This window comes from Panicum virgatum, chromosome 3N, assembly GCF_016808335.1.
Source record: "Panicum virgatum strain AP13 chromosome 3N, P.virgatum_v5, whole genome shotgun sequence".
NCBI classification, from domain to species: Eukaryota; Viridiplantae; Streptophyta; class Magnoliopsida; order Poales; family Poaceae; genus Panicum; species Panicum virgatum.
This window is the reverse complement of record NC_053147.1, coordinates 26,373,015-26,386,513: the sequence shown is the minus strand read 5'-3', so window position 1 is coordinate 26,386,513 and position 13,499 is coordinate 26,373,015. Positions and strand designations below refer to the sequence as shown.

The 13,499-nt window shown below is 47.4% G+C and overlaps 1 pseudogene; it reads right to left on the bottom strand.

Annotated features, from left to right (window-relative positions):
- The window catches only part of LOC120665391, a 34,405-nt pseudogene that overhangs the window by 2,417 nt on the left and 18,489 nt on the right, over positions 1-13,499 (bottom strand).

Below are 13,499 nucleotides of genomic sequence, written 5' to 3'. Positions count from 1 at the left end.
GGAAACGAGAGAAAGATTTTCCATGACAGTAAGTCTGTTTACTCACCTTAGCTGTTTCAAAAACTACTATCTTGCAATCTGAGAGAATGCTGATTGATTTAGCGGCCAATTGCAATGATATATTACGAAATACTACTTCTGATGCTCAGTGCGGATTAAAGTTCACTAAGAAAGCAACACATCGTGATTCTGTTTCAAAAACATGTGCCTGTAGTACATCATAGATTGTGTCTTTATCTTATTGAAACATATTTAAATAAGCATCCAGGTGTGCTTTGTGTAACTTTACCTCTTGTTCTTGACCTAATGAAAAATTGGAGTATGTTCCAAATAGTAATGGTTCTGATGACTGTTTTACTGCAGTATGCAATTCTCCCAGATGGCCCCATGTTGGTTGCCATATCAAACCTGGATAAAGGTAAAGTTAAATATATTGACACACTGTTGAATGGTAGATTTCTGTAAATACATTTAGGGCCATTTGCAAAACTGCCCTTGTTTTTAGGTCCAATTGCACGTTTGCCCTTGATTTTTTAACTTTGCATGTGTTGCCCCTGTTTTTAGTCTTCCAGTTGCAAGACTGCTCCTGTTTTATTGCAAAACTGCCCCTATAACGTGCAAAATAGGGTCAGTTTTGCAATAAAACAGGGGCAGTCTTACAACTGAAAGACTAAAAACAGGGGCAAACATGCAAAGTTAAAAAATCAGGGGCAAACTTGTAGTTAGACTTCAAAACAAGGGTAACCTTGCAATTTTCCCATACATTTAACTCAGTTCCATTTTGTGTAAAGATTTACCATATTCATCTAGAGGAGCTCCATCGTAGTAGTTTGTTGTTACATATGAAGAAGCAGACCTCCCAAAGTTTGTTCCTCCATGGTACTGTGTCATAATCAACATAGAAATGGATTGTTTTTGAGAAGTTCTGATTTTAAATGCTCAAGTATTTTCATGCGAAGTTCATACCATATAGTAGCTCACATAACTCCCATTCTTCCTTGCTAGAAAGTACGCAACTGCAAAGGCGATATCTTCTGGAGATCTCAACTTTGTGTCGTTACCATATATTAGATAGCTGTGTGTATGAACAATCTATCATTAGGCATTTTATCTATCATGGTATAAAAAGTAGGGCTGAAGAGTAGAAGTATTATAGGTCAGATACCGAGAGGTCCAATTTTCTGTCCACAATGCAGGCTTGTTAGCTGAGTTTGGTCCAACAAATGTTTCTCCACAAATGAGCCCATTGCAGGTATTTATCTAATCATAAATTGTTATTAAACTGGTTTGAATTTTTGGCTGGCGTATTGCAAATAAAGTGAAATAGTATGAAAATGAATACCGACAACTGGATCTGGAGCATCATTTTGCTTGCACATTGTCCACGGTACACCAGTCTGAAGGTTCACAGCCATCGCAGCTGCCCAGCTGACGTAACGCTGTCCACTTGATCCAAATGCAGGTTCAACCATTTTGTATTCATTCTCAATCTGCATACAATTTATGTGGTTAAATGTTGTGCATGTCAAAAACAGGAACTTGATCCTTTTCTATTTATTTGCTGACCTGAGAAATTATAATTGGGCCTCCTTGTGGGTAATACAGCCGTTCCTGTTTCATCATGTTTACTATATCGGTAACAAATCTTTGCATATGTTGCTGCACGTATGAAATGGAAGTTAGTTAATATAATGCCTAAAAAGAGGTTTGATTGTGCTAAATTACTGGTGAAACTACTTCAATAGTGTTTCATTTGGATCAGGATAGATGACTCTACTCTGAATTTCACCTGCCACAGATATGAAGTGACTGAGTTTAATAATCTCACAACCACATGCTTACCTTAAAGGGTTCGTTGTCGCTTCGAAAGGTAATATCTGGGACATCGTGTAGCCAAAACGGGAAGCCTCTGCATTAACAAAAGATGTTCAGACCGTTTTGAGATAATATTTTAGTTTTATTTTACATAGATGTTATACAGTGCTTTAATTCAGTGACACTGTGAGGATCCACTCTTTAGAACACATCTATGCTTTCATTCATTCGTACCCATATCTCCATTCGGCCTCGATGAAGGGACCGATCCTGAGGTTTACATAGATACCTTGAGCTTGAATTTCCTTGATGAATCTTACAAGATCATATCTTCCCTCGAAGTTGTACTGTCAAAGTGATACAATGTACACATCTCTCATTATTTTAATCTTTGACATATAGGATATTTTCAAAGTGATTTGACCGGCATTTACATGAAACTGGAAAGAGCATGTACCTGGCCCTGGACAGGCTCGTGGACATTCCAAAATACGTAGGTCTGTATCACATCAAGGCCTCCTTCCTTCGCTTTAGCAATGAGTTTTGGCCACATCTGCAATGTTATAATTCGAGAACTTAGGAAAATGGTCTAAAGAACAAGAACTACTTAAGGAAATGAAATTAGGGTTACCAGAAACATGCAGTACATAAGAAAACTTTTAGTGAAGCTAGAAAACGGTTCAAGTTCATTTTTGATATTTGAAATTTGTCAAAGGTGCCCTTGTTTTCCATTACATGTTTTCTCATGTAAACTCACCCAGAGCATTTGAGTTCTGAAATGACTGATCTCTATGCCATTTCAGCTATAAGATACGTCTCAGAATTCAGAAGCTCAAGGTTGCTCTCGTCCTCTGAATGGTGCACAAGGATAAGGATTCCGAAAATTGGACACCATTGGAAAACATGCCATTGAAAAATGTGCTGGCTTGTAAAAATTCGACAATATATACAGGCCAATTAGGCAATTAATGAAAGCAATTACAGTGGCAGTGCATAGGAGACAACTAATGTTTCTCTCTGATTGCGAGCTCTTGCCAATGCTCTTTTACGACAGAAACGAATCCAAAACCACCCTTTTGCTTGCGGTGAGCTCTTTACTGCTCTGAACACTGTGTTTCTTAAAAAGGAAAGGAGCCCGTTCTTGGTCTTTTTTTCAAAAGAAACACGATGAAGCTAATAACCTTTGAGCCACCTCGCCGCAAGGCCGGACAGACGTGCACGTACTGACCTCGGGGGTGCTTCTGGTGTAGTGCATCTCGCCGGCGAACAGCACCCTCCTCGTGCCATCCACCACCAGTGCCCTAGCATCCAGCGACACCTCCCTCCGCTCCGCGCCTCCTCCCTCCGCCGCCGCCGCCGCCGCCGGCACGCACACGGCCGCCAGCACGGCGAGCACCGTCGCGGCGGCCATGGTTGTCGACGACATCTCTAGATTACTAGGATAGTTCTGAGCTTGCAGTAGTCTGAGCCTGGCGTGGTGACATCTGCATGATTGGGCCTTGGGTAGGGCGTGCAGGCAGTTTGAAGCCAAGGGAAACGCGTGCCTAATGCACGCGGAGATGGTGGTCGGAAGGTCATGCATGTGTTGTTTGCAATCCAGGTTGGCAGGTCACGATTTGGCAAAATATTTTGCGCGGGGAAGGAGTTTTGCCGGAATCTCAAACAAGTGTTTGGAAAACGAGAGAGATCTCTGGGCTCTGGGTCTCGTATAGCATCGTACCCACCAACAGGACTAAATTGCTAAGCACGTTACCATCCCACAGGCTCGCAAATGGGTACACACCTTGTCCCCTGCAGTTGCAATCTCGAGGAGTATAGCTTCAGAACTCTGAACCCTGCGTTGACTCATGTAGAGCAAGCACTACATGTCTACGTACAGCGTGTCGATCCACAGTGCTGGTAAAATTTAAAGATGACTTCGCACTTGTGCGTCACTTTGGGTCCAGACGAACGTCGGTCGGCCAAAGGCAGTGACTGTATCAGTTTGGAGTTTGGACGGTCAGACTGTGTCACTCACACCAGTGGTATATCTTTGCATCCTCAAACCACATGCGGCAGGTGCTTAACTACATTGGTTGCGACGACAAATGATCGAAATTACTTAGAGGTACTGCTTTGCACTGACACACACTGACACGCACACGAGGAGAAGAAGTACAAGAAGAATTTCCAACAAGCCTGTGTTTAGTTCCCCCAATTCCTCCAAATTTTCCAAACTTTCCATCACATCGAAACATTAAATATAACAAATGACCTATGCATGGAGTACTAAATGTAGGTAAATAAAAATCTAATTGCATAATTTTGATGTACGTTGCGAGACGAATCTTTTGAGCCTAGTTAGCTTATGGTAGGATAATATTTACCACATACAAACGAAACGTGCTATAGTGTTTTTCGCAAACACTTTTCGCATCTTTTTTGCAACTAAACACAGCCAAACAAAAGGAAAGCACGGGCATTTCCAACGGCGACTTGGACAGGACTGGCGTCGTAGTTCCATGGGGAGCGGTGCCGTGGAAGACCGTGTGCCATTTGACCGGAGAGCGATCTCGATGCGATGCGTGTGGCCGGATGACCGATGCGTGCCCGTGCCGGCATCGCTCGGAGTCCCCGGACACCGGAAGGAGCCTGCGCGCAAAGCGCAGAGCCGTGAGCTCACCGACGAAACCGAACGCAGGGCGACAGGCGACTCTTGTATCCCTTGTCAATGCGAAGACACGCATGCTTGAAGGACATACACTTGCTGGCTGGCCTTGATCTCGAGAATACTAGCTTGGAATCGATGGTTATTGGCTCACCGAGCGCATGCACGCGCAAATGAGCAGAGAACGAGTGGAGAGATCAACGAGAGCAGGGGCAGCAGGTCACCGCACCCAACTGAAAGTTGGGATGCGCCCGGGCACCTACGCTACCTTTTGCGCCTTTTGCGGGTATCACGCACCATTTCCGTCTAATCGGCGACGAGGCCGACAAGGCAGTTGCGCCGCGGCGTCCCCTTTTTCCCGTTAAATTAAAGGTGAGTGTCGTCCGTCATCGAGTGGGTGATCGTCCACTGTCCAACTAGATAACGTGCACGCGGGCGCGGCACTAGTGAAGAGCCAGCGAGCGAGCTGTCAGCATGCACGAACTAACCGCTCGATCGTGCGCGATGGTTTAATCATTTGCCGGGATGGCTGCCGGCAGAGGGGTCGTCGGACCACCGCCGCCGCGCCGCGAGCCCGGATCGTCTGGGTGGCAAGGGACGCCGTGGCTACTACCGTGGCCACCGGGCGGCGGGGCGCCGCGGACGGGCTCGCCACGTAACGAGCAGCAGGAGACGGCATGCACGTCGGCAACGCGTTTGCCCTGAGCACTACCCCGGGCAGTGGAGCGCGCGCCGCGGCGCCGGCGGGTCACGCGGAGCGCCCCGACGCCAGTGCAGGCCGGGTGCCATGCCAGACGGATGCGCGAACCGATCGGGCTGACGACGGCGCAGCAGATACGATGGAGCATCTGCTTCTCTGCGCCGTGCGTGTGAAAGGATCGTGGTTGAAGAAGGGGTTGAATTGGGACTTTTTCGAATTTCTAACTAGTCTTTAACCTAGACTAGTATTGCCTAATTTATAAATTCGAAACCTAATCACTAGAGCATGCTAGCAAAGGATCCTTAGGTAGGTAAACACACTATCATGATCATTTTGCCTAGATGGATGCACACTAGCAAGATCAAATCCTAAGTAAGAGCTCACGCTAACAAGCAAGTTGTCCTAGTCAAACTACAAGCAAGAAAAGCAACTGAAGGAGTTAAATGCTTGAAGTAAAAGTAGAGGACACGAGACAACCAGATTTTTTTCCCGTGGTCTCGAGGAGTTGACGCTCCCCCCTAATCCACGTTGGAGCACCCACACAAGGGTATAGCTCCCTTGCTCCACCAAGAAGCAAGTGATCACTAAGAATGCTCCTTCTCCATCTCCGGAACGGCGAGCTTCACACCGTGTACAAACTTCTCGTCTTGGGGCTCCCACAAACTCCAAGAGCTCACCAAGAACCTCCCGATCACCAAGACCGGCTAGGTGCCGTCAAACACCAAGAGTAACAAGCTCCTAAGCCTTCACTTGACCTACACTCAGTTGGCCCTAGCTCAAGCACACTTGCTACACTTGCAAAGGATGGATTCTTCAAGGTTAAAGCACAAACAAAATGCTAGATCTTCTCTTGTTTGCTCAAAGCACTTTCTCTTCTTCTCAAGGGTGGCCTCAAGTATTCAGGGTGTCAAAGGCAACTGAAATGAGCCATGGGGTGCCCTTATATAGAGTGGAGGGAGTTGCATAGCCGTTGGAAGTCCACTGCAGAAAAACCGTGAGCACCGGAAGAACCGATGGGTGTCAGTGTTGAGGCGTCGGTTCAACCGGTCTCTCTGTGTCTAAATTGTAGCCGTTGGGGTTCTGACACAGTGTCTAGGCTTGCTTCAATGCACCGATGCATGCTCCGTAGGGGCATCGGTTCAACCGGTGCTGAAGAGTTTCACTGATCAATTCAAACAAGCTCTCTGGAACATAGGACTTCTAATGCACCGGTGCTTTGATTCCGAAGCGTCGGTTCAACCGGTGCTTAAGAGAAGTTGAAGTCCACCAAAACATGCTCTCTGGAACAAAGAACTTCCATTGCACCGGTGCTTACTTTTCTGACCATCGGTTCAACCGGTGCTAGACTTGATTTGTGCCTTCATCCAGAGAAGATAGACCAATAGGGCATCGGTCCTTCCGCCAAGCATCGGATGCTCCGACGCTAGGGCACCGGTTCAACCGGTGCTGCTGTTTTTTTCTGGTTTTCAGATGGATTGACTTGGATTTCAAAGTAACTTCGATTGTTTTTTCTTCCAAGTGTTGTGTTAACTTCTATTGACCATCTTGAGCTGTTTTTGAGTGAGTGTGCAAGATTTCTAAGGCCAACTCAATTTTGATCAAGCTACTAACTCATGAACCCCTCTTAATAGTACGGTCAAGAACTAAAAACTATAAACCCTATCTAAATTAAGTGTCCTTCATCTCCTTGTGACACTTGAGGCTAGAAAGGTCCTTAATCTTTGAAATTGAGTCCTTGGCACGCATGATTGTTCCGAATTGAGGGGTCTCTTTTCACATTTCATATGAGACTAAATTAAACAATAATTTTTCCTTCAAAATACACGTTAGTCGCATATGGTTGTCATTAATCACCGAAACTTACCATTACATCTATCGGCCTAGATGCACTTCAATCTCCCCCTTTTTGGTGATTGATGACAACACAAAGTAGAGATACACAAGATATGAAATTGAAAGCGATAAACAAGCATGCATTACTTGAAAGCACATGTAGGGACATGTCAACACAGAGCATACATAATATCCAAATAACATGTCCATACACAAAATCCATGAAGATCCAATCACGCCACAAACCACCAAGCTCCCCCTATCTCTACTCCCCCTATCTATCTCCCCCTTTGGCAACAAAGCACCAAAAAGGAAGGCGATCTAATCCTGAGCTGGAGAAGGCGGGGTCTTCCTGCTGGGTTCGGTGGAAAACTGAGCGGCGGAGTCGTCGGCGTCGTCGTCCGTCCAGTCGTCGTCGACCGAAGAAGACTTCTGCTCGACCGGAGTCGTCGGAGTAGCAGAAATAGCTGGAGTAGCGGTAGAAGCTGGCGCGGCGACGATCGTGGAGTCCGTCGGAGGAGCAGACGTGACAGGAGTCAGGTCTGGCTGAGTGGTGCGCACGACGGACGGACGGAGCACCTCAGGCTGTGAAGGTGACTCGAACGTGAGTGACTGAGCCGAGGGGTGCTGGAGCTGGTGTAAGATCTGCTGCTGTCTAAGAAACTCTGCACGGTGCTCGGCAGTCCAAACACTAGGCTGTGGAGCCAGAGCCGGAGCAGCAGTAGGTACAGGACTGGCAAACAACCCGGTCTGAAGAAATGGTGACAGCGGGAAAGATGACAAGGGTGTCTGCACAAATCCGCCAACAGGAGGAGCGGGAGCAGTAGGATCGAACTGGAGCTGCTGGGGTGTAGGGAGCTGAGGCTCAGGCAGTCCAGTGTGACGATACAGCTGACCGAAGCATCCCGAGAAGAATGTGAACATCTGCTGCTGTATCTGGGACTGCTGCTGTAGCTGTAGCCTCATGGCCTCCTGCTGCTGCCGAATGCCCTCAAGTACAAGTGTCTGGGCCTCCTGCTGACGAGCCTGCTCGGCCTGCATGCTCAGCTGAGCTGCAGCAAATCTATCCTGCTGATCTGATAGCCGAGTAAGAATGGCTGCAAGAGAATCTGGCTGTGTGACCTGTGCAGTGGTAACTGGAGGAGCAGGGGCACGTGCTGCACCGGAAGATCCTGCCTCATCATCATGAGCACCTCGAGGAATAGTGACAGTGGGAATGAAATCCTCGTCATCCTCCGAGTCCTCCGAGTCTGTGATCAGGTAGTGTGGGAGCTGGGCCTCTGCTGCTGCTAGTGAAGCGTCCTCGGCTGCTGTCGGATCATCTGCAACTCTGCCCTCAGCCAAGAAACGCTCATTCAGAACCCGCTGTGCTCGGCGCTGGCCTCTCGAGCCACGACGACCATCTCGAGGAGTAGCTGGTGAGTAAAAACTGAAGTGTGTCCTCGAGTGCTCTAGCTCATCCATATGCTCATTCTGACTTAGTTGAGCCATAATCCAACAGATCCAATGAGCAAACGGATGACGACGGTGAACTGTCATCCCATCCAGAATCACATCCTCAAGCTCGCAGATAAAGAAGTCTACGAGGTCAAAGTCTCGTCCTGTCATGATATACAACAAGAGCCACTGCTGCAGAGCTGTAATCCCCTCGTTGTATCCAATCCGGAACAGCAGACTCTTCCTCAGAGCTAGGTGGATAGAGTGTGCCATGGGAGTCAGCCTGTCCGGAGTCCTCGGTGTGCCAGGCAGGAAGGGCTGCTGAAAAAGAATACTGATCTCCTCGTCAGATGGAACGTGAGACTCATGACGACGTCGAGGAGGTACCGTGCTGCCATAAGCCTGATAGTGAATGAAGTGTGGCTCCTCGGCAATCTGAACTCCAAGAAAGGTAGCCAGTCGTGCTCGGGTCAAACGATAGTGCCTCTCCTAGAACATGAAGTCAATAAACTGCCGGTCCTCCTCTATAAACAGAGTGGCGTAGAAAACTCGAACCCACTCTTGAATGTATCTGGACCTCTCACTGAGTAGAGCAGGCAATCCAACATATCTCTCGAAGAGAGGAAGCACTGGAGTCCCACCTGCTGCTACACGCATAGCTACCCAGTGGAGCATCTTGTGCTCACTGATCTTGATGTCCAACTGGCAGTAGGTGTGGTAAAAAGACTCCTGAAGCAGAGTGTAAAAGCGACGATCAACTCCAACATCTCTCTGCTCGGGAAACCACTGCTCCGGGGTGACATATCTCAGTCGCTTGACCCTCGGTCCTGGAATACCCCTGAGATCAAAGAGCTCAACCTCGGGCAGCTCCTCACCACTGTCCTGACCTCCTGTCTGAGTCTGACTGTCGGTGTGTTGCTGCGGTGCATGACCTGCTCCCCTCTGAGTGCCACCACCTCGAGTCCGTGGACGTGAGCGGGACTCAGGTGTGGCCTGAGCTGTCTGAGTACGTCCTGAGCGACGTAACTGCTGCTGTGGCTCCCCCTGAACCTGAGGATCCCTGATCCTGAGCGATCCCTGCCTATCTGCTGCATCTGCAACTGCCTCAGCCTGCTCTCGCTCGCGGTCCTCACGGGTGCGCTTCTTCTTTTTCTGCACAACCATCTTACCCTTGCCCTTCTTGTCACCGGCCATCTGACAAAGAGAGGCAAAACAAGAATTCGATTTGAGCCTATGACATGAATTCTAGTGGATAACTTCAGAAGGAACACACTAATGTAGATCTCATCAAGTTAAGAGCCTATGTGTGAGAGTGAGAGGCTAAGATCATGTGTGGTCATGTGTGAAAGATATGAAAAGGGAAATATGACACATGCCAAGGAAGTGTGAAGATCATACCCTGGAGGATCAGAGAAGAGAACTCGACAAAGATTGAAGAAAACCCCTTTGGAGCAAAAGCTCGAACACCTTGAGCGCGCTTGAACCAAAGGTGCAAGGAACTCAAATCAGGGCTCGAATCGCGGTGGAAACTCCAAAGAAGTGGAGCAGGAGGGGCTACGCGCGTAAAAGAGTCCGTTGGCGACGGTGATGAGTGGCGGCGCGGTGAGGAACAGTCGGAGCACGGGTGCACAGGCGCGGCGAGGGCGTGGAGCAGGCGGCGCAGGCGCGGAGCGGGCGAGGCGCGGGCGAGGAGGGGCTATGCGCGTGCGGCGGCGCAGGGGCGGAGCGTGTGGAGCGGCGGCGGCGAGTGGGTGCATGGCGGCGGAGCGAGGGCGCGGAGCGGCGGTTCGCGAGGAAGAAGGGGGATGAGCGTGAGACTGACTCGCGGGGCCCGCGGAACGGTTAAGTGAAACAGCACGTGCGGGCCCGCCAACCCTAAAGCACCGGAAGGTCCGATGGTTCAGAGAAAATAGCGCCGGTGTAACCATCGGAGCAACGTTGACCGGATCTGAACGAAAATGAAACGTGGTCAACAGGGTCACCGGAAGATCCGCTAATGAGGCACCGGAACATCCGACGGGCGTCGGTGCATCGGCAGGAGTAAGGTCCAGAGGCTATGCAAGGGCCATTTACTCCACGCAGTAGCACCGGTTGAACCGATGCTTAGGCGTCGGTTCATCCGCCAACCATCGGAAGCACCGGTGGCCATCGGTGTAACGGTCGGAGGTTGTTCCAGAGGCGATGCAGAAACCGAGCCACGAAGACTTTAAGCACCGGTTGAACCGATGCAGAGAAAAACCAGGCGTCGGTTTAACCGGTGGTTAAGGAAATTTTCTGCTGAACTACAAACTCTACTTCTGATCCAAATTTTCAAAACCAAAGCCATAAACACTCAAGTTGGATCATTTTCGAGAGACAACCTCACCCCTCAAACACTCATTTTAAGTGCTCACAAGCTTTTATATTAACATAGGCAAAATAAGATCCAAGCGAGGTTTAAACACAAAAACCAAATGTATGAGCCACTTTGCCTATGAACTTAGAGATAGAAACTTTAAGTTCGATAGGACGTGACTCAATAGGCATGAAAGCGCAAAATTGATCTTATCACTCTTGTGGAGATGATATATCATATTTAGCATGAATATCTTTCTCGAAGTGTGATTTGCTCCCTTGTGATGCTACTTACGTGATGCAATGCCAATGCAAAGCGAGAGATTAAACATGGATGCATTCTATATGGCAAGCACATGCATTGCAAAAATTTAAATCTATCTTGTCAAGTTTGAACCCTCGGCAAGTTTCTTCATGATGAACCATTCTTCATGCCATGAGCAAAACCAAGACCACCGGCTCATGCAAGACCCAAGTTCATCACTATCTTGACAAGGTTAGACAAGCCCCTAGCACATGTACATATGAAATGCATCTGTATGACAAGGCAATTAAATGACGTTAGAAGCATCTAATACGTTAAGCTCACTTCGCAACCTACAAAAGGTGCTCTCATCTAGAGGTTTGGTGAAGATATCCGCCAATTGATCTTCGGAACGAACACCACAAAGTAGTATATCATTCCTTGCCACATGATCTCTTAGAAAGTGATGGCGAATATCTATGTGCTTGGTGCGAGAGTGTTGAACCGGGTTATTAGCAATTTTAACGGCACTCTCGTTATCACAAAGGAGCGGGATCCTATCTAATACTACACCATAGTCCAAGAGGCTTTGCTTCATGTAAAGGATTTGAGCACAACAAGCCCCGACGGCAATATATTCCGCCTCCGCGGTTGACAAGGCCACAGAATTTTGTTTCTTTGACGACCAAGAGACTAAAGAACGCCCTAGCAAGTGGCACCCACCGGATGTACTCTTGCGATCCACACGGCATCCGGCAAAGTTCGAATCCGAGTATCCCAAAAGTGTAAAACTAGCGCCTTTGGGGTACCACAAGCCTATGCTCGGCGTGTGCTTGAGATATCTAAGGATCCTCTTAACGGCACTAATGTGTGATTCCTTAGGATTAGCTTGAAAGCGGGCACACATGCATACGCTAAACATGATATCGGGTCTAGATGCGGTTAGGTAAAGAAGTGACCCAATCATAGAACGATAGAGAGTTTGGTCAACCGATTTACCTCCCTCATCCAAGTCAAGATGTCCATTAGTTGGCATTGGAGTCTTGATCGGCTTGCAATCATCCATCTTGAATTTCTTGAGAATATCCTTTGTATACTTTTCTTGATGGATGAATGTCCCTTCCTTCAATTGCTTGATTTGAAACCCAAGGAAGAAATTGAGCTCACCGATCATGGACATCTCAAATTCCCTAGCCATTATTTCTCCAAAATCTTTGCAAAGAGTGGGGTTAGTTGAACCAAAAATGATATCATCAACATAAATTTGACATACAAATAGCTCTTCACTGATGATTTTTGTGAATAGAGTTGTATCCACCCTCCCGATCTTGAAGCCCTTGTTGATAAGGAAGTCACGAAGGCGTTCATACCAAACCCTTGGCGCTTGCTTGAGCCCGTAGAGCGCCTTGTGCAACCTATAAACATGATTAGGATATCTAGGGTCCTCAAACCCGGTAGGTTGTTCAACAAAAACCAACACATTAATCAAGCCATTTAAGAACGCACTTTTCACATCCATTTGAAAGAGTTTCATGTTATGATGTGAAGCGTACGCTAAAAGGATACGAATGGCTTCAAGTCTTGCAACGGGGGCAAATGTTTCACCAAAGTCCAACCCTTCAACTTGTGCAAAGCTCTTTGCCACAAGTCTTGTCTTGTTGCGAATCACTACACCATGCTCATCTTGTTTGTTGCGGAAGACCCACTTAGTACCAATGATATTCTTGTCTTGAGGACGTTCTTCAAGAACCCAAACTTCATTGCGGGTGAAGTTGTTGAGCTCTTCTTGCATTGCCATCACCCAATCCGGGTCCTCAAGAGCTTCATCTATAATTGTGGGTTCCAAGCAAGAAACAAACGAGTAATATTCACAAAAAGAGGCATATTGACGTCTACGAGTTCTTACTCCACTAGAGGGGTTACCCATGACCAAGTCAATGGGATGATTCCTTGAAGTTCTTGTAAGCCTCTCTTGTGCTTGAAACGTTGATTCTTCTAGTGATTCATCATCTTGATCTTAAGCTTGGGCTTGTTCACTTGTGATGTGCGTGTCATCAAATGAAAGTTGTTCTTCAACCACTTGTTCATCTTGGGCATCATGAAAAGGAGGTGAGGCATCATCTTCTTCATCGGATGACTCATCACGGTGATGTGATGGTGTAGACTTGTCTTCATCCTTTGAGTCATCCTTGGAAGTGGCTTCAACTTGAGTGGATGAGACTTGTAGATCTTCTACTTCCTCCTTTGGCTTGACTTGCCCAATAGCGAGGTTCTTCATAACTTTTCGAAGTGGTTCATCACCTACATCATCACAAGAGAAAACTTCCCCTTGGGAGCCATTAGTCTCATCAAACTCCACATCACAAGTTTCTTCAATTTTGCTTGTAGCACTATTGAATACTCGATATGCTTTGGAGTTTGATGAATAACCAATAAGAAAACCAACATCACATCTACTTTCAAACTTGCCTAGGTGCTTCCTTTTCTTG